The sequence below is a fragment of the Natator depressus genome, chromosome 2, assembly GCF_965152275.1.
Source record: "Natator depressus isolate rNatDep1 chromosome 2, rNatDep2.hap1, whole genome shotgun sequence".
NCBI classification, from domain to species: Eukaryota; Metazoa; Chordata; order Testudines; family Cheloniidae; genus Natator; species Natator depressus.
In genome coordinates, this window is record NC_134235.1 from 213,975,588 (window position 1) to 213,996,293 (window position 20,706).

Genomic DNA, 20,706 nt, shown 5'->3' on the forward strand with positions numbered 1-20,706 from the left:
TCAACTTTCTTAAGGTCAGTATTTCTATGCCTAGGTAAAGAGAACTATACAAGGAGGATCTGGAAGTTACAAATATATGGATCATCCTGGCTAACTCTTAATCTGTCAGAAGGCATTCTTCTTGCCAGACACAGATGGAGAAAACCATCTTTGGTGGCCATGACAGTTTGGGTACCCAGAAGCAGTGAACACTGAAGCTATGGATTGGTTTAGCCTATGTGGCTAGATACCCTCAATGCAGAGTAGGATTAGAAGAGGTGATGAGTTCTTCAAAATGATTTCCTTTCCACCCCAGTGTTATCATCAGTCTCTCCAATATTTATTTTCAACCATCTGCCATGTATCCACTTGCTGATTTCAGTCAAGCCCTTGGATATTTGATGCTTTTTGTATCTGATGTAAAGGTGACATAGAGATGGGTGTCATCTAATATTGCTGGCTTTTTAGTCCATGCAGTTTGTCTCTCCCCAATGGCTTTCATGCAGATACTGAACAAGGTAAGGGAGAACATAGAACTCAATTTATCTACCTGAAATGGATGAATGGATAAGTTGACCTTAGTTGGTGCTTCCAGAGGTCAAAGTAACCCAGACCTGATGTTTAGAATGCTAAGCCTCCCCTCCCTATGCCTGGCCAGCAATTTGCAATATGACTTTCGGGCAGTTGCTTAATCTTCCTGTAATTCACTTTCTCCATCTGTAAAATGAGAATAACAATTAATTGTTTTATAAGGGTTGTGTGAGGCTAAATTTATTAATGCTAGAATGTTAATGTAAAGTGTTTTGAGATTTTTATATAGTTTTGGTTCTTGGATAGGTGCAAACTAACCCTCAGAATCTGAACACAGGGTTTAGTCAAATCCTAATCTTGATCCAGATCTTTAACATCATCTCCTTAGCTATATCTAATGACCATAAATAATATTGACCCTAAATTCGGAAGGATTTCAGTTTCTTTTTGGTAGCTGAACATATATCCAGTAAATATTTGTAGTTCTAGACACTTCAATGAGAAAATGTTTAAAGGGCTTCTGTAAAGACTTTGATTGAAAAAAATAATCTTGACTGCTTAAACAGGCACATTCTCTTTCACTGGTGTGACATCTTTTTAATATTATACAACTTCAATGTTTTTGAAAGTAAAGGTCAGCCTAGAAATTTAATACCTGGCTAGAAAAGTTCTCTTCATCAGTTTTTCCTCCTTTGATCATTTAATTGCCTGTATTCTCATAAATATGCCTTAAAAAGAACAAAATAGATCAGTCAAGCTCAATTTCATTTTTTGGCCAAGATCTGAGCAATTAAAAAGATCTGTGCTATTTATAATATCTTCTGATTCCAACATTTGCCAGGTTCGACCGTCTGTATCCTTTTATTTCAGATAATGAGAAAACTCCATGTGCAGTAGTGTTCATCTGTTTGAATTAGACAAATAATTTATTCTTGCCTATGTGCATGCTTATTGTTGCCTTGTTATTGCACACATTGGAAGGATCACAGAATGAAGTTTGATCTAGTATGCTGTAGTTTAGGAAATTAAGCATGTGTACTCCTGTATTAACTCTAATCTGTTTAAACGTCTCTCTGGCTGCATCATGCTTTGCTATAGATAAGCTAAATCAAAGCAGGATCTGTTCATATTCATTTTCATCTTCAGCCATCAGGTAAAATAGTCATTTGTTCCATGTGGTGTTAGTTCTAAAATGAAAAGGGTATTTTATATTGAAAATCTGTGTGCATACTGCTTTCATAACAACTCTCACATAAGGAAAGGAAACATAAGCTTCATCAACAGCATTTTATGACCTTTTAATATACAGTGTGATGACATAGCCTTTAGATAGTAAGCCAGAATTTTCACTCTGATATCATTCAGAGGCAGGAGTTATACTTTCCATATACAGTTATTTCATTTGATTACAGATATGCAGGACGCATAACACCACTGAGGCCTGTGCTACAATCAAAGCATTTTCTTTTTACAACTGGCACCAGAAACTCTCCTTTAAGAAATGTTTAGTAACAGTAATATTTGTAATGCTAATACATAGTATTAATACTAATCTTAAACATTTCTCAAGCAATGAAACTAAGTCTGCACTATCAATATGTTGTTTATCTCTCAGGACTAAATATTTCCTTTGGAGATTACTTCTGCAAACTCATAGGCATGCAGGTAACTTTACATATGGGAGTAGCCAATGGGTTAATAGTTCAAGCCTATGGGACTAGTTAAGTTACTCATATTCATAAGGGTTTGCAGGATCAGGGCCATCGTGCTATTACACATTGTGAATACTTCTTTTAATGTCATTATCCATTCTGTGTATTTGCATACATTGTACATTCATGTATGCATTTCATCATTGAACTGTCTGTATCTTCCTTTTGAAAAGAGGGTTCTTCTGTATATTGTCCTCTAGATGAGAATTCTAGAGGAACATTCATCAGAATTCTACTATATTTGTTTGGCATGGTGTATTTACCTTATGCACTGTAAAAACATACTCTTAAACTTTAATATCTTGTGTGTTTCAAACTGAATGGGCTGACAAATGGTTCCTAGATGATTAGATTGTAAGTAATTTAATATATTTCTAATTTCTTTTTTTAGCTTGATCTTATTGTTCTAACTCCAGTGCTTTGGTGTCAAACCTGTGAGCAGAAAGGGCATTTGGGGTACAGCTGTGCAAACTTCAATCATTTTGGCTCACTGGGGATTATGCCAATTTTTGTCATGGTTTCAATTTGGCAGGATTCACACTCTGTAAATTTCAAATTCAAATGAACACTGAACATTCCTCTAATTCAGGATATCAGGGTTTATGGGCAGGAGACAGAAAATGTTGCAGAATTAGTTTTTCCTCACAAAACAATTGAACATTTGGGTGCTTTTTGCTCATAACAACAGGACCCCTGTTTAAATTTAGGCATCAGTGAGCCACTTTAATAAATAACCTGTTTGTAAATATAGGTTCTATGTGTGATGGGGAAGGGGGGTAGATAATATTAATGATGGTCAATTTCCTTTCAGTTTGCGTGTTGGCAAAATAATTGTCAGTTCCTCAGCATCCCCCATGCACACACCAAGGTGGAGTTGAAGAAACATTCAAGGGCAATGTAAATTGACTACAAGGTTTTTCATCACTCTTCGTAGTTTTAAACTGCACTGTTTATACCAACTAAAGAATTGTTTTCTGGGGAAAAGAGCAGAGGACAGCTGAAGACATATAACACAATTTTCCCCAAATGGTTATCTTAGCTGTATGTATTTAATTTGTAATAAGATTTGAATTAAGGTAATTTCATTACTTATTTTTTGTATAATTGAAAATGATTCCATAAAATTGAATAATACTAATGAATAAATATGCCCGTGTATTGGTTATATCTCAGATAGTTATATAAATTATAAAACTCCCGATTTGTACATTACTAGAACAAACGGTCCTGAGGTTGATTAATGTAACATTAACAGTATCAATAAGAAAGAAAAACTCTCCACACTGGTCAAATTGTGATATCTTAAATAGGCAGCTGAAGTAAAGTCAGTGAGACAGACTCTGAGATTCAGAACAGAATTTGACTCAAGGCACAGTTTGACTCATAAACGCTAACTCTGTGCATTAAAAAAATTTCTATAAAATACATTGAGTCTGAACCTGCTTTCCCTGGGATTTTTCAGGACACAAGTGCACCAAATCCTCCGGGTTGGTTGTTGTTGGGGTTTTTTGTTTTTTTGTTCGTTTGTTTGTGCTTTAGCAAGAAATCCCCTGGAAACTACATAAATGGTTGGGTAGTGTGGGACCCAGGAGGGTGGGATATTATAACTGGAATGAAATGTTCAATTTAAGTACTGTATTGTAAATGATTTCTCTTGGTTCATTAAATATTCCCTTTGATACATGAGTTCTCTGTGACATTCTGGCAGCCATTTGAGTTTGTCTCTTTATATGAAGGAATTCTTCACATCATTATATTTAGGAGAGTTATTTGGAGACAATAAGACAGAGTCAAACATCATGACTAAAGAAAGCTTTTTTAAAAGATGTGTTTCTGTTTTACTTCATTTTAAAGTAAAACAGCAGGATTTATACCAAAAGGGCTCTTATTACTCTTTCTCTTTCAGTCAGCTCTAAAGAATATAGAGAATGCTGCTTAGATATGGGAGAAAAAGAACAGTTTTTAAATAAAACTAAGAATTGGTGATAGGCCCAAAATCCTGGATCCAGAGATTTCTAAAATCCAAAACAAGATCTGGATCCATACTTTACTATTGGACCCTGTCTGTATAATGGAGAAAGCCAAAACCACAAATTTGAACATTCTGAACTTATGAGTGTTTGAAATCTGGATCCAGACCTAGAATTTTTGACATTGGTTCCTGTGTTCTAAGAAATTTAAAATGCTATATTCTGTCAGCTGGTTTGCTGTGATTAATTCCTGAAGCTAAAGCTGCAGCAGTTCCACAGTACAGCCATTTCCAGGGCCTTATTGTAATAACAGTGAGTCAGTGATGTCCATTCTACAGGAATAGAACAGGCTGTAGGTAAACTTCAAGATCTCCTTACCGATTATATATAGCCCTTAGTAAGCTGCGACCCTGGTATATGTATGACCTTCCTTGACCTTTAACCTATGCACTCGACTGATATTAGCCGTCTTTTCTGTGCTTGCTATCTCAATATTCAGCCTATTTTAGATCAGACTGATTGTGAGACCTTCTTTGTGATGGGGACTCATACATAGAAAATGGTGGCTGTTTTCATGGCTTACCTCCGGATGTACGGGGTGCTGGACTTTCTACTGGTTTTTGTTGTTGTTTCTTTGTTTTTTTGAATTAGGAAGAAACTTTCTCAGTAGATCTGGTCAGGAATTTTCCATTGGAATTATTTTCCACCAGCAAATGCAGTTGCTACAACATGAAAATTTTCTATTGGAAATTTTCTATGCCTATATTCATAATTGCACTGGTGGAAGTGAGTGGAGAATCAGATCCTGATGCAGAAAGCACAGGAAAACAAACAAAGTTTGGTACTGTTTGTATTCTCTGTGCATAAGGCAGAGGATTTTCATTTCACAGACATTCACAGCTGCTGCAGTGATCAGTAATTCTGAAGTCACATGATACTATGCAATATTAGCCCTAACAAAGACTTAGGCAGAGGTTTTCATGTTAAGATTTTTATTTCAGGGACATAATTTGTGGTTTTGATTTTTAACTTTGATGCAAAAAGGAGTGAGCTGTTGCAGCAGAGAGAGGGTGCTTTTCTGACTTATTCTAATTATATCTACAATAGTGCTTGACAAATATAATGTTTCAGTCTACAATATTATATTATCTCTTCTTGAGTTACAATGGGTCAAATTTTAATCTAACTACAGTTACATTTCCAAAGCAACTTGTCTAAGTTTTTCACGTATGTTTTCTTTCAGTGTTCTCTGTATCTCTAGTCCACTGTAATCAACTATTAGTTTAGACTACAGCTAAGATTAGTGAAAGCACACACACATAAGGAGATGAACACACAAGAGTACCAGCTGGAGCATATTCCAATAGGCTCTGCAATTTTTGTAACAATCAGTCCAACAAATATGGAATTGATGGTTCTGATACTTACCCCATTGCTGCATTCTTTGTGATTTGAGAGAACTGTTCAGCAAATGGAGAGCCTTATAAAACAGCAGCCATGTTTATTGCCAGCCACAGGTACTATTATCAAACAGCAATCAACAACAGTACTTTTTCTTTGGCTCCTGTAATGGGGGAGGATGAGTAAATTTAATGAGTCTTTATTGGAATGACAAGCTATACAAATGTTACCAAATATAAAAGTGGCAATAGCAATGGTATAAAGACATACGGTGACAGAGTGGGTGGGAGGAAAGAATAGAAAGAGGATGAAAGTGAAGGAGCATATAAGGATTGAGTGGGGAGATTAAAAGGTGTGTGAAAGGGGAGGGTGAGGAGAAGAGAAGAGGCTAGGAAATACAGCCTAGATGGAGCTACTACAACATGGGTGCATATCTGGTTGGAAAACTGTTCCCAGAGAGTAGATATCGGTGGTTCACAGTCAAGATATCAGGTGGGATCCCTCAGGGATTGGTCCTTGGTCTGGTTCTGTTCAATATCTTCAAAAAATGATTTTGATAGGATTAAAATTCAAAATTATCTGGACAAACTGGAGAAATGATCTGAAGTAAATAAGATGAAATTCAATAAGGAAAAATGCAAAAGTACTCCATTGAGGAAGGAACAATCAATTGCACACATACAAAATGGGAAATGACTGCCTAGGAAGAAGTACTGCAGAAAGGAATCTTAGGGTTTTAGTGGATCACAAGCTAAATATGAGTGAACAGTGTAATACTATTGGGAAAAAAGCAAACAGTGTGCTGAGATGTATTAGCAGGAGTGTTGTAAGCAAGACAGAAGAAGTAATTCTTCCGCTCTACTCCAGCCTGATAAAGCGTTAACTGGAGTATTGTGTCCAGTTCTGGGAGCCACATTTCAGGAAAGATGTGGAAAAATTGGAAAAAATCCAGAGGAGAGCAACAAAAATGACTAAAGGTCTAGAAAACATGACCTATGAGGAACGATTGAAAAAAATTTGGTTTGTTTAGTCTGGAGAAGAGAAGACTGAGAAGGGACATGATAACAGTTTTCAAGTACATAAACGGTTGTTACAAGGAGGAGGGTAAAAAATGGTTCTCCTTAACCTCTGAGGATAGGACTAGAAGCAATAGGTTTACATTTCAGCAAGGGAAGTTTAGGCTGGACATTAGGAAAAAATGTCTGTCAGGATAGTTAAACACTGGAATAAATTGCCAAGGGAAGTTGTGGAATCTCCGTCATTGGCGGTTTTTAAGAACGAGTTAGACAAATACCTATCAGGGATGGTCTAGTTATTACATAGTCCTGCCTTGAGTGCAGAGGACTGGACTAAATGACCTATTGAAGTCCCTTCCAGTCCTACACTTCTATGATTCTATGATCTAGGTCATGGTTACAAATAATAATTCCTTTGTCAGTATCCACTGACTCCAGTGGTTACTATTGCATCTTCCTTTATAAAGCAAAACAACTCAAATGTAAATACCAGATCAAAATACAGTACTAACTACAAACTGATTTATACAAATAATAAACCACACCAATGGAGATGTCAAGTAAAGAGGTTCATGTAAATGACCTGACGCCTCTTGACTGATGAAAAGATTATTCTAACATTTTATTGGACATCTGTCACTAGCCACTCTCTGGACCCCAGTGGGCTTTCTAATTGCATGGCTGGTTTTTACCCTCAAAACAATTCTCTCTACATTAGCCATTGTGGCACCAAGGTAGATCATTTTCTGAAGGCTAGAACTATGGTTTCTTGAACATGGCTTTCAAAGATTTGTGGTCTTTCTTCTCTGCTAACAGCCAAAGTCAGTTGTCAGCATTACTTTTCAAATTTGAATATAATTTTGTTGTGTTTAATCAATGTTTAAGAAGTATTTGCCACTGGGTGACCAACCTGTACAAGGATGGCTTTGAACCCATGTGAGTTTGCATCAACTGAGTTCTTAGGCTAGGGTCTATATTAGTCTCAAAATACTTTAGTATTGGTACTTCTGTTATCATGGTTAGGTTTTTTTAAATACCTGAATGCTTTTCTATTTCCAGTCATCACAGTGTTATTCCATCCTGTCCTGAAGCAGTATTTTAAGTGGAGCATTCTACTGAACACAGGATGCATTTACTTAGATGTTTTGACCTGCTGAAGAATCTCTGTAAGACTTTCTTGTTTGGGGGTCTTTCTTTTAGTACAATCGACTTTACCTTTCTTGGGCCTAGCTTCAGTTTTGTTACTGAACATGCGTCCTACAAGACTAATCTCAATCAACTCAACCTGGCATTTTGTCCTATTCAATTCAAGGGTCTGATCTGATTATTTTGTTGTAGAACATTGCAGAGTCTTTTCTTGTGGTGTTGGTAATTTTTGCGCCAAAGTAGCAGATCATCAAATACTTCCATTCCATCCACATACTCAAAGATTCAGTACACGTTGCTTTGGTACATTTTGGACTAATATTCTTTTGTCCTTGGGCAGTAAAGTAGGAGTTAAATTTGACTTGGTGGAAAATAAGAAGTTATTGAATTAACTCAGACACCAACTGACTGGGTTAAAAGATTGGTCACTGTAAAAAACCGTACAGGTTAAATATTTGCATAGATCCATAAGATCTGAATAAAACTTCACAACCAAGTGCTGTCCCATGAGGATAATTAAGGATGGCTTCTCTAGATTTCAAAATGCCTGTGTATTTTCAGTTTTGGATGCAAGTCCTGGATGCTGGCAGGTCTACTTGATACTGAAAGTGCAAAACCCTTCCTTCTTTTGGCAGATAAATGTTTAAAAAAAAATTGGTTTTGTAAGCAAGTTAATGATGATTTGTCAACCATTCAGATTCACACGATTTAGCTTTATTACAAAGCCCTATTACACGTTACTCTGTGGTTTCACTTGCTGTTGGTTTCTTGTAAAGAAAACATGCCCTTCCTAAGTTGTTTGTGTCGTTGTAGCTGTGTTGGCACTAGCGTATTAGAGAGACAAGGTAGGTGAGATAATATCTTGTATTGGTCCAATTTCTTTTTGTGAAAGAGAGAAGCTTTTGAGCTTACACACAGCTCTTTCTCAGGTTTGGGAAAGGTACTCAGAGTATCATAGCAAAATACAAGGTGGAGCAGAGTCTTAAGCATATGGAGTTAACACACACTGCAAGAGACTATTCAAGGACTAAGGAGGATTAGTGCGTTACTAGACACTAACAATCTGAGACTGAAAAAAAGACACTGGATTTACAGCTCTGTACAACAATCTGTAACCCACTAATCCTCCTTTGTTCCAGGCCTGAAGAAGAGCTCTTTGTAACCACAAAAGCTTATCTTTTCACCAACAGAGGTTGGTCCAATAAAAGATATTACCTCACCCATCTGCCTTTCCCAAGTGACATTCTTGCATAAATCAAAGCATTCTTGAAATTTTTGAATGACTTTGCATAGAAGTGTATAGTTTCTTTACATTACCACTGAAATGTCTTGTAAATCTTGAATACCTTTAGGTAGCCACATGGAGAAGTATGAAGGTTTCATTCTTTCTGGTTCTCTTCAATGCTACATTCCACTGGAAAATTTGTAAGGGTAGGTACCACCTCCTCCAGTTCTCTGCCAAGGTTCCTTCCATGTACAGGAATTTATTTCTTGGCTTAGTCACATGATATTTGAAAGAGCCAGGAAAGGGTTATGCCTATGTCATGTGACAGGGGTCAATATCCATTGACTTCACTTTCTACTGTTACAGCAGCCAGTAGTGGGAGAAGAATTTCCATGAACAACATAGTTAATTTATGGAACAAGGTAGTCAAACAACATGTGAAGTCAAGAGGAGAACCAAGCAACAAAGAAACATAAACTAAATACAAACATAATTAATTCTTCAAGAACTGCTAACTGTGTCTCTGCTTTGAATATTTGCTCTTCATAATTTGCTACTTATATTCTGTAATTAGTCACTTGAGTCACATGGTATAATTTCTGCTGTCTGACTGGGTGATTCTCAAAAAAGCAGCTTTCAAGATTGTCATGTGTACACTACCAGTATAAATAGTTATTCAAATAGTTATTAGCATGAGAATTCACAATACTACATGTGAATTAAAACTTGCTTGTATGAATGTTTGCAGACAGTGAATAAAAGGGGCTGTGAATTCTGTCCAATCAAATTTGCTGTTTTTATTCAAAGTATATATTTTAGCACACTTTGTGCACATTTAGCCGTATCTGTTGGTCAATGCTGACTCTTTAATGGCAACTACTACAAATATTGAATTTGTCACCACATCTCTAATAGCTTAAATTTGCAAGTGACTGGTGAGTTGACATTCTTATGTATCTGTGCTTTTTGGTTGCTTTCCTTTTCTACTTCCCTTGGTACAATAATAGTTAATAATTAATAATCTCAGGGAAGAGTAACTAGTTACCTTTTTAAATAACTAAAGGTAGGTTAAGTGTGATACATTCCACTCTCCTGCTAGTCAATATTGGTAAATAAAACTCCTACAAGTATCCATCTCTCTCTTTCACTCACACACACTCAGGAATATAGGACAGTATAGCTGAAATTGTTACTAAAATATAAACTGGCTATACATGCTATATAAATGCTCTCTTTCTTTATTATGATGATTTTAAAATCTCCATTGAAAATAAGTAATTTAACCCCAAAGCTACCCAATGCCTTGTGAATTTATGCCCACGCCTCACTCTTTGATTATGGAAATGCCTCTGATAGCATCAGCACAATAATTAATAGCAGGTTTTGTCAATTTTCTGCTTGACGAAATCCACCCAAAGCCTTACCTCCATCATACCACATCATGAAGGATTACATTATTTCCTTCTCTTTTTAACCTCTTCACTTCTGTTGGGTTGGGTATATATATCACAGGCTCTATTTCCAGAAGTGCTGAGTTCCTACATCTCCAGGTGAAGTAAATGGGAGCAGCAGAGGCTCTGCACCTCGGAAAGTCAAGCCCTAGATGTTTTGCAGCATTTTGCCAGAAATGCAGTCACTCAAATAGAATGTCAAGGACACTGTGGAATAATTTATTTCTGAGATATACTTTTTGCATGTCAGTCTGCTATAGGTTAAACAACACTATTGACAGTTACAATTTACAACAGGCTATAAAGAAATTATTAATAGAGGAAAAACCGGAAATATCAACAGGAAGACCCCATTATCTTACAAATTATTTGCTTTCAAAGTACATTAAAATTGTGCAATCTTAGCAGGACTGTCTGTATCACAACACTTACCTGCCTGCTGGCAACAGAGTTACAAAGGCGAAGTGTGTGTCTCATTCCACTTGTGATATTATAATGAGATGTGAGCCTACATTAAAGAATAGCATGTTTGTTTTCTGAAGAAAATTCCCCAGGTATTACAGAATGCCGGGCATCCTTCCTATCTGTCTGCTTTGTAGTTGGTATGTTTCATAAATGTAACTCAAATGCAACTGAACGGTTTTCATTGCAAAGCATCAGGTTTTGAAGCTAGAAAGACATGATATGCATTTGGTGTTTTATTATGATATGTATTAAAAAGAAATCTTAGTCTAGATTATTTGCTGTTCTATAAGGGAAAAGGTCACTTAAGCACCCCTCTACAAAGGGGGAAAAAGTGTTTCTACTGTCTGTTCTGTCTCCATTTTGAGTGTGGGCTGCCTGCTGCTTATTCTGCATTCAGTTCTCTAAAAAGCTTATTAATGTGGTCTAGAGGGAGACTGTCAGAAATGGCAGACTGAATCAAGGGATTTTTCTTCAACATCTAAATGACATGCTGCAGCGAGAGAATTAAACAGATGACTAACCAGTGCCTTTTTGTCTGCAGATGAAGATGGGATTGCCAACTTGTAAACCAGAGACTGACATTTGGGTGGATTAAACCGTCCTGTTGTTGTACTGCTAGTGTCTAATCACTAGTGCTTTCCTGATCTCAAGTGCGTCAGCTGAAAGCCTTCTCAGTTCTCTGAGACTTGTTTGCTGAAACCCTCAGCAGAGCTTTTGCGGTAAACATTTATCCACAGAGAAGCATTGCTCTGACACTGACTGAGGAGAATAGTTGGCTTCTAGATATTTAATTAAAGCATTAAGCAGAAAAAGCTTTAGTGTCAACATTCACAAGTGCTTTGCTATAGCTGAGGGTTGCTATAATTGAGTTTTCCAGCAAATGCTTGGACTCACTCATCCCCCCTCCCCCTTCTTCTCAGAGAGCTGGAATAGCTTGAGGTTCGCTTAGCCTCATGCTGTTAGTTGTGGCTCAGAGACTATGCCCCATGCTGTCATCCTCCTGATTCTTTCAATCTGGTTGTTAGCTTTAATTTCTAAAATCAAGATTGGATGGCAACAAGGGGCTCTAATGAAAAGTAAAAAAAAAAAATCATTTGTTAAACAACGTTAAGAATCCTTATTTGCAACAGCACATAATGTGGTCAAGCTGAATGTTTTCTGGTTTTGTGAATCATCAAATTCCCTTCACCATGTAATGTTAATAAGGAGAAAACACTGTTTGGAAATAAAATGTATCATAATAGATGCATCATTTCAATTCAGGTTCCCTGTGGGCCACCATTTTGATTTACATCATTGTCAAAACTATATACCTTACCATAACATGGACATTTTCATTAGAAATTGTCCTTAGAAATGAGAGGATTCTCAATGTTCTTTTTGACCTTTTTTTTTTTTTGGTTGGTCATTTGGTTCATTTTCTTAAAAAATCCTACTTTTGCCAGCTTGGAAGTAATAGAAAGACATTTAGTAATACTTTATTACTGCACTTTTCTGAACAGGAGCAAGCTTAAAAACACTCCTTTTGTTCAGATATTCTGTGCATGGACCATTGAAGGTAATAAAGCGAGATTGCCCATGCAATTCTCTTCAATGCACTGAATCAAATGAGAGGGTGTTATCCCTTTGAGAAAATAGAAAGGTATAGATTTCACATAACATCCTGAAACAGTCAAGATGGCTTCTCAAAGACAGAAAAAGCAATGTCTGCTGCTCTGAGATTAACTTCTGATATTCTGCATTCAGAAATAAAGAAACTGATGACAAAACTTCTCCTATGGAGATCCCCATATGGAGATCCCCCCCCATTCATGTTCTTAAGAAATTTCATTTTTTCCTAACTTCCTTAAGAGTATCCTTGTTGTCATCACTCATTTCTTGGTGAGCACAAGTCAAAAGGCCCAGTTCTAAGTAAAGCCAGGTATGTGTCTGATGCTCTCTAAAGGTAATAGAATATTTTCCCTGATGCTGCAGGGACAATATAGAGGAGAAAGTCTGGTTTAGTCTAGTGAGAAACAGTTCGTTTGTCTTTGTAGTTGCCAGGCCTTTTGGGCTACTCCCTTGGTCTTGCATCTTCCAAAAGGAATGCTGTGACTGCAGCTATCTCTTACCAGCTCAGACTTTTCAAATGGTGCCAGGTCCTCCTTGCTGCTGTTGCTTTACTTCCCTTTACTTCCTACTTGATACACTCAGGCAAATACTTGTTTTTCTCACCACAATTAGTACTTAATGATTCCATGGAATGCAGAATGTGGAATTGTGTGGAACCAAACATCTCATTTCATTTATGATCTTTTCAAAAAAAACAAACAAACCCCACACACATCTACAAGCACTGAATGCGAGGAATTAGCATGATCCAATTATTGAAATATCATTGAGCAGTCTATGTCGCCGGGCAAGCTTTAGAGCTGAAGCAGTAAGGATAGTGTAATGGCTACATTCTGACAAATATTAGAGCAGTAACAGGGCTACTCTGTCTTGTGTGGGGAGCTAACTCCTCTTCTGTACTGAGTTCAGAATAGCCATAGTTTATCATTAGCACTAACACTTCCCCTCCTTTTCATGCTTGCCATTTTCCTCTCAATGTGGTAATATCCACATCCGTGCCCCACATCACAACTGTTTAGTTGTTTGATTTAGTTGCCGACTAATAGTGGTGCAAACCCATCAGAGGAATTTTTTACGCATCCCTTAAGATGTAAAACAGTCACACAATTATCTTAATACAACCAGAGTCAATACATTCTCCATTTTGGGAGAAGGGAATACTAAACACCAGTATTGGAATATCTTGGGGGAAAGCTCTAAATAACATATTTTTAAAAACAGTTTATTTGGAAAGAGAATATTTTTTTTCTTGATTGAGGAACATTACACTGTCAGTGTAAAGAAACATTATCTTCATTCATTCTATTTAATTTATTTTCTTGAGCATGTGCTCATGCACACACACAATATGTGTATGTATATTGTACCTACAGCAAAATGTATATTCTTTTTTCTTCCTCTCAGGGATGTGAGAAGTTATGACCTATACAATTAATACTACAGCTGATTGGAAAATGTTTTTGTTTGTTTTCCTTTCCTTCCCAAAATAAAATTTTGACTTTTTATCAACAAAGTGAAAACCATAAAAACCAACATTCTTCAGCTAAAAGCTGCTGAAAATTTTTAAAAAATTGTTTTCAGTTTTTTGAACTGCTGATGAAAAATCAAATTTTGGAGGAAAGTAGAACTTTTCTATGACGATTTTAGTTAAGTTAAAAACCAAATCTTCCATCAAAAAAGTATTGACACACATTTTCCAACCAACCTAGTTAACAATATTAAAATAAAGTTTGCACTACATGATACTGTAATTTTGTATTCTGTGACTTAAAGTATAAATTAGATGAGACAAAAATATAACAGACATCTATAAGAAAACACGAATTATCTTTGGGGAAGTGAGTTAATATAATTAATTGAAAGGCTGAGAACCTACATAGTGATTAAAAACAAAAGAAACTAGGCACTGATTTTTCAACGTTGTCATATATTTTCACCATTTTGTAGCAATTTTGAAGGCACTACCTAAAGTCTGGAAATGCTTTAAAATCCATTAATAAAAATGGACAATATCACTTTAAAATTTCGGTTAGCAAATTGGAGAAGAAATTAGTATACGGATGCACCCCTAAGACTGTGGGCTTGAAAGGACTGTTTATTTTCTGCCTTGCAGCTGTGTGTAAAACCCACTGAGAGAAACTTGTTACCAATTACCGGTTTAGAAGCTTGAAGTGAAGACAGCAGGTACCAAGAGAGTAAAAAGTCTAACCCACAAATAACTATACAACACTGAGATTCCTTAAGACCAGCTGTTAACAAAGCAAAGGGAAAAAATATAGCCACTGAGAAGTAGAAAATGCAAAGGAGAAAAGATGGGTTAACTGTGTGACACAGACGAAAGGGTTCAGACCACAAGGTTCCAGTGACACAGAGGAGATCAATTAATGCAGTCCAGAAAACCAGTAAATTTTAAATGATGTTTGAGATCTGGGAATGTTCAAGCAGCAAGTCACGTCTATAGGACAAAGTATACACTGAATATTGTATTTCAAAATTATTCAGTTTTGAAAAAGAAGGAGGGAAACCATTAGTTTCAAGGAAATTAGTCCATGTCTGAGTGGGAAAAAGGCTTTATCCGTCAATTTAAACAACTTTGTAGCATTGACCAGGAAAAATGAAAGACCTAGTGCTATGTTTGGAAACAAGAAACATTTATTAGCTAGTATCCAAAAAAGCAAATGAGCAAGGAGGGAGAAACTAAGCTCAGGAAAAGTCATGGACATGTAATCAGCTTTGGACTCTGAGACCAGGACTACTACATCCAAGGATAGTAGACTGGGGGTCCACAGTCAGACTGTAGTATGGTAGTAAGAGATAAGAATGCAGTGGACAACAAAATAAATCGGTCCTATTCCTCAGCAGCAGCCAGTGAGCCCCTAGTGCTACTCAATAAGGGGAGGGGCCTGTAAAGGTGGCATGAATCCAATGCTTTGCTCCTCCAATTCTGAGCCAGTTGTTTGCCTGCTAGTCCCTCAGCATAACTTTGAGCAGTCTGACGGCTGTTCTAAGTTATATCAGCTGACAATGGTCTCAGTGTGTTAATAGAGCAACTGAGGATCGCCACCAGGTAGGGAAGCCACAGACATGTCTCCTCACTCCTGGTCATGTCCCTTGCACCCACCGCAGCCTTCAAGGAGGAGTGGGAGACATAAGCTTCTGTGCCACCAAAAGATCCTTCAACATTGGAGCGTTAATCCTCCTGCATTAAAGCAGTCCAGGGTCAAGACCACTGATTTTAAATGTTTAAAAAGGGATGTATCATGCATTTCCCACTGTGGTGGGAATTTTAAAAATGGGGAGGGATAGCTCAGTGTGGAGCATTGGCCTGCTAAACCCAGGGTTGTGAGATCAATACTTGAGGGGGCCATTTAGGGATCTGGGGCAAAAATTGGGGATTGGTCCTGCTTTGAGCAGGAGGTTGGACTAGATGACCTCCTGAGGTCCCTTCCAACCCTGATATTCTATGGTGAGCTGGCTGGTATAGAAGGGTTAGTGTCATGGCCTGCTTCTTCCTTTCCTCCTGTACCTTTTTGCCTGTCAGCGTTGGCAGCAACAAGGGCCAGGTTCAGTACCTAGGGGTTCCATTCCAATAACACAATGCAAAACCGGCTCGAGCCCCCACCCAGTGACCTGGGACAAATATATACCACCCCCGCTGGGCGCCTCCAAGAGGCAATACTTCCCCTCTCGCAAGCACACAGTCTGAGTGTAGCAAAAAGCCTTTTAATAACAGAGAGAAACAATGTGGCATTATGTTGGGGAAACACCACCAACAGGATTCATAACACAACCCATGAGCAAAACCCACCCCAAGCAAGTTGGGGCATGTCCTTTCCCTTTGGTTCTTGAGTCCAGCAACCCAAAATCACCCAGAGTCCCAAAAGTCCAACCATCCAAAAGTCTCTGTCCTTGGTCAGGGCAGCCACAGGGTTCAAAAGTTTATCTGTAGAGTTTTACCTCCCAAACTGGGTGGAGATTGGGGAGGGGAGGGGGGCTAAGGGGCACCTTACGTGGTCCAAAGCTGATGGCCCCACCTCTCCATGGGGGTCCGCTCTGCCAGCCACCCCATGAGCTGCTCTAGGCATCCGACAAACTGCTCTGCTCCACCAGCCGCTCCGCTCTGCTCGCCATCCCGCAAACTGCTCTGCTCCACCAGTCGCTCCGCTCCGCTCACCATCCCACAAAACTGCAATGCTCTGCCAGCCATCCCGCAAACTGCTCTGCTACACCAGCCGCTCTGCTCACCGTCCCGCGCTCTGCTCCACCATATAGCTTCAGGCTCCCCCACTACTTAACACAACACTCAGTGTTTTCAGCTCTTAGTAAGTTTAGCTCTTTTGTGATTTCAGCTTGTAGTAGGGGAGCCTCAGTACTGGTACACTATTACCCCAAAGTGAATTCAACTCAGCAGCCTGTAACTAGACTCCTAATGGAATCAAAATTAGCTCTGATATTCCACAGTGGAAAGAGGAGGAAGTGCAATTAGCATGTAAGGCCCTCACCAGGGGACCCATGCTACCAAATATTAATACCTGTCCCCAGCCTCTCTTAATTCACAGAGTTTTGGAACCCATGTCCCTTGCCTAGCGAGTGCTACTTAGTTGATGGCGAGGCCCTCCATCATAACAAAAGGCCAAGTACAGTTCCACTGTCCTTGATTCCCATAATCAGGGTAATAACAATTTATTCTTCCTGCCCCAATAACAGAGACACTGGGGATCCCACAGCAGCCAAAGTGACCATTTGGGCAGCTATGGCCTCATTCTAGGCGGGGTGGGTGTGCATATGCAAATGAGATCGGCCCCTGAAGTTCTTTTCCACAACTTGCCACACCTCACCACCAGATGTCAGGGTGGAGCTCATCCTGACTCTGCTTACACTCACTACCCAGTTGGTGAGTCTGGGATTATTAACCTCATACAATCCTTACATCCAGGTAACCACAAGTCTGATACTGTGCTCAGAACTGATGCAAGAGGGAAAACTTCCTTCCCTTGTACACCCCCGCAGTGGCAGCCTTTAGTGCATTGTGCTTCTCTCTGGTACTTTTCGTCAGAAAATCTCAAACTGGTCTTTAGATATAAACCTTACAATATTCTTGGGAGGGAGGTCAGAAAATCTGTTTCCTTGGTATTTCAAGCCGACCAGAGATAGAAAGTAACAGAAATGTCATGACAAAGCCTGTTGTCTTATTTCTAGCCATATCTATCACAACTAAGAGAGATGGCTACTATGGAGAAAGTTCTAAAATCTAGTTCCACAAAGGGATTTTGGCACCTACCTGCCATTTTAGGCACTTTAGTCCAACTTTTATACACCACAGAGATCCTCAACTGCCTGCTCAGTTGCCACCTAACTATATAAGCAACTAAACTTCTAGATGCCTATGTTTCTCCCAGTGGGCATGGCAAAATTGCCTAAGTCCTGATGGTGCCAAGCAGCTCAGCATCGTTGTGTTGGTAGGATTCACAAACTAGGTGTTGCCCTGCCTCTCCCTTCTGATGGTCCAGATCCGGTAGGCATGTTCTGAGCATGCCTGACCTGCAGAAAAGAGAAAAGGAGGCAAATAGATTGGGACTTGGTTGTGTGTCTGCCAAGGTTTGAATCTCCATTCCACTTGATTTGGAGCTCCCACATCCCAGGTCAGTGTCCTAACCATGAGCATTCTAGGATAGGTATCTCACCTGTTGTAGCTCTTCCACTTTGTATAAATAATTAAATATTCACTGGGCCAGAGTGAGAATAAATCTATAGCCCACTACTTAGGATACTAATCTGGGAGATGGAAAACCTGGGTGTAAATTGCTGCTACAAATCAGGCGGAGTAGGGATTTGAAAACAGGCCTCCCACATCCTAGCACCAGGCTATTGACTAAAATAGAATGGGTGTCTTTCTTTCTTTCCCTCATTTGAGTGTCTGGTTTTTCACAAGAACAGGATAACCTGCTTTAGGCACCTAATTCCAGGAGTTTTATGGCTGAGAATCCCGAGAAAAGGAAGGTACCTTCCCCCAGCCTGGAGTAAGGTGCCTAACTGTCTTAGAGAGGCAAGATGTAAACCTTACCTCTCTCCTCAACATTTCCTATTGACTAATTTAAGCAGCTCCCCACTCAGCTTGCTGGCTTCTGAGAATCCCATTCTTAGGTACCTAACTCTCCCCGTGCATTGTATAGGGAGCCTGCACTCCTAATTTGGGTCTGTGAATTCCACTGGTTAGTAGGAGACCTAAAAGAGAGGCATTACAATGCCTAAGTCCCTGTGTGGATCCAGCCCTAACTATCTAAACTTTTCTGAGATTATCACTATTTCTACTTTACGCAGTTCTTGGAAACCAAGTATGGGAATACATGGGAATGTGGGGTTTTATAACAAAATTAAACATTCCAACGAGGGAGCTGGGAAAGACAAGGTGCACAAGCTTTGTACTGTAGACAGAGTGAAATTCTGGATCTATTGAAGTCAATGGAAGTTTTGCCATTGAGTTCAACACAGCCAGGATTTCACACATAATATATCAGGAGTTGATTCAAAGCCTACTGAATTCAATAGAAAGACTTTCATCATTGGGTTTTGGATCAGGCCCAAGCACAGAAAATATTTGAAAGCAAGAAGAAAGCTTTTATTTAATTTTTACAAAGGTAGAATATAAAATGTTTTTGCAGGTTGGCTCCTTTTCTCCATTTTCAGCTTTTTATAGCTTGTAACTAAAAATTGAAGGTTATTTTGTATAGTCAAAGTTCATAACAAAACACTAGACAATTACAGTTGAGAAAATGCAAGTTCTTATAGCACATGCTATTTAAACATGGGTCACTGAATACAATATATCATACCAGGAAACACATGCAAGTTTAATAGGAACTGGTGTTAATCTGACAGAAGAACACTATACTTTATTATATGTTGTAATGGTTGTGGCATCGTTAATTTAATTATTTCCAATTTTAAATGAGATTTGTTAAAGTCACAGTTGCTTACTAATATTTCACTCTAAATGTTTCTTACAGATTTTCCTTCAAAGTGAAAATTGTGACTATTGGTTTTAAAGACATGCTTAAAAGGATATTCCAATGAAAATCCCTTGTCTACTTGAAAGAGGCTGCTTAAATGTTTAATGACATTAGCTCCTTGAAAACGGCATTCATTTCCTGCATATGCAAATTTTCTTAATGTGAAACCCCCATAACAGGTAGAATGTAGAAAGTTAATGAAGCCATGTAATTACAATCACTATAGTGACTGCAGTCCCCAGAGAACAATAATGTGATAATATACATGGGTTTTGACTTTCTTTGAAAACAACAGCTTATAATTTGAAAATAAATAGTAAAATATTTTCATTATCTTCTGCCGTCTCCTAAGGCAAATGGCAGGTACAAATAGATTACACTTTCAATAACTGCAAAAATCATGAGATAATACAATTGGGCAACATTTTCAATGTTTGTTTTTTCAACTTTCCACAGCTGATCTTGGTCTCTGTTTAAACCCTTTTCTCCTTTTAATCATAAGGCAAAGCCAGAACCACTCTGGAGCTGGACTGGTTTAAGTCTGGGAATCTTATCTTTCTCTAATGCTTGAAAGATACATAATGAATATGTCCAAAATGATATCACTGGCAATTTCAAACCATATAACAAAGAAATAAAATATTTATTAGGAACTTGGGAAGTCATTTTGCAGGGTGTTAGAGGAAAGATTTCTGGGGATCTGTGCTGAATTATAACCTTTCCAATGCAATTGCTTAAGATTTTCCAATGGAATGGGAAACAAACATTCACAAAGGAGGATTTAAGCAATATTCTTATGGCCATATTGTTCTTGGATCATCTCTAGTACCAATAAGCAAAGGAGGAAGAGGGCACAGAGATCCTTTCCCCATCTGTACACCTGTGCAGCTGCCAGCCATAATGGAAGTCCTTGAGTTCAGGAAATACAAGGATCTAGCAGGAGTCAGGCTGCTGTCAGCTCTGACCTTTTTAAAGATGGTCGGTGGGAGATGGATCGATCTCATGGAGGGGACTGCACACTGTCCATTCTTTAAGACTGGCACAGAGACTGCTCTCTTCAGGTGCTCTGGGAGATGTTCTTCATAGTCAGCAATGCTCTTTAGACCTTCCATTGGAAGTTGTGGACTTCACCTCCCCATCCCATAAAGAGAATGACTGAAAGACACAATCCTCTTCTTAGCTCCTGATT

At 38.4% G+C, this 20,706-nt stretch overlaps 1 long non-coding RNA gene across 1 annotated transcript; it reads right to left on the reverse strand.

Moving 5' to 3' along the window:
• Window positions 1–384: 384 nt before the first annotated feature.
• On the reverse strand, window positions 385–10,930 carry LOC141981726 (uncharacterized). The gene is made up of 3 exons (XR_012637894.1): window positions 10,864–10,930; window positions 5,621–5,756; window positions 385–696 (listed from the first exon to the last, which is right to left on the reverse strand). It is a non-coding gene; the product is annotated as an uncharacterized LOC141981726 (long non-coding RNA).
• Window positions 10,931–20,706: the final 9,776 nt, after the last annotated feature.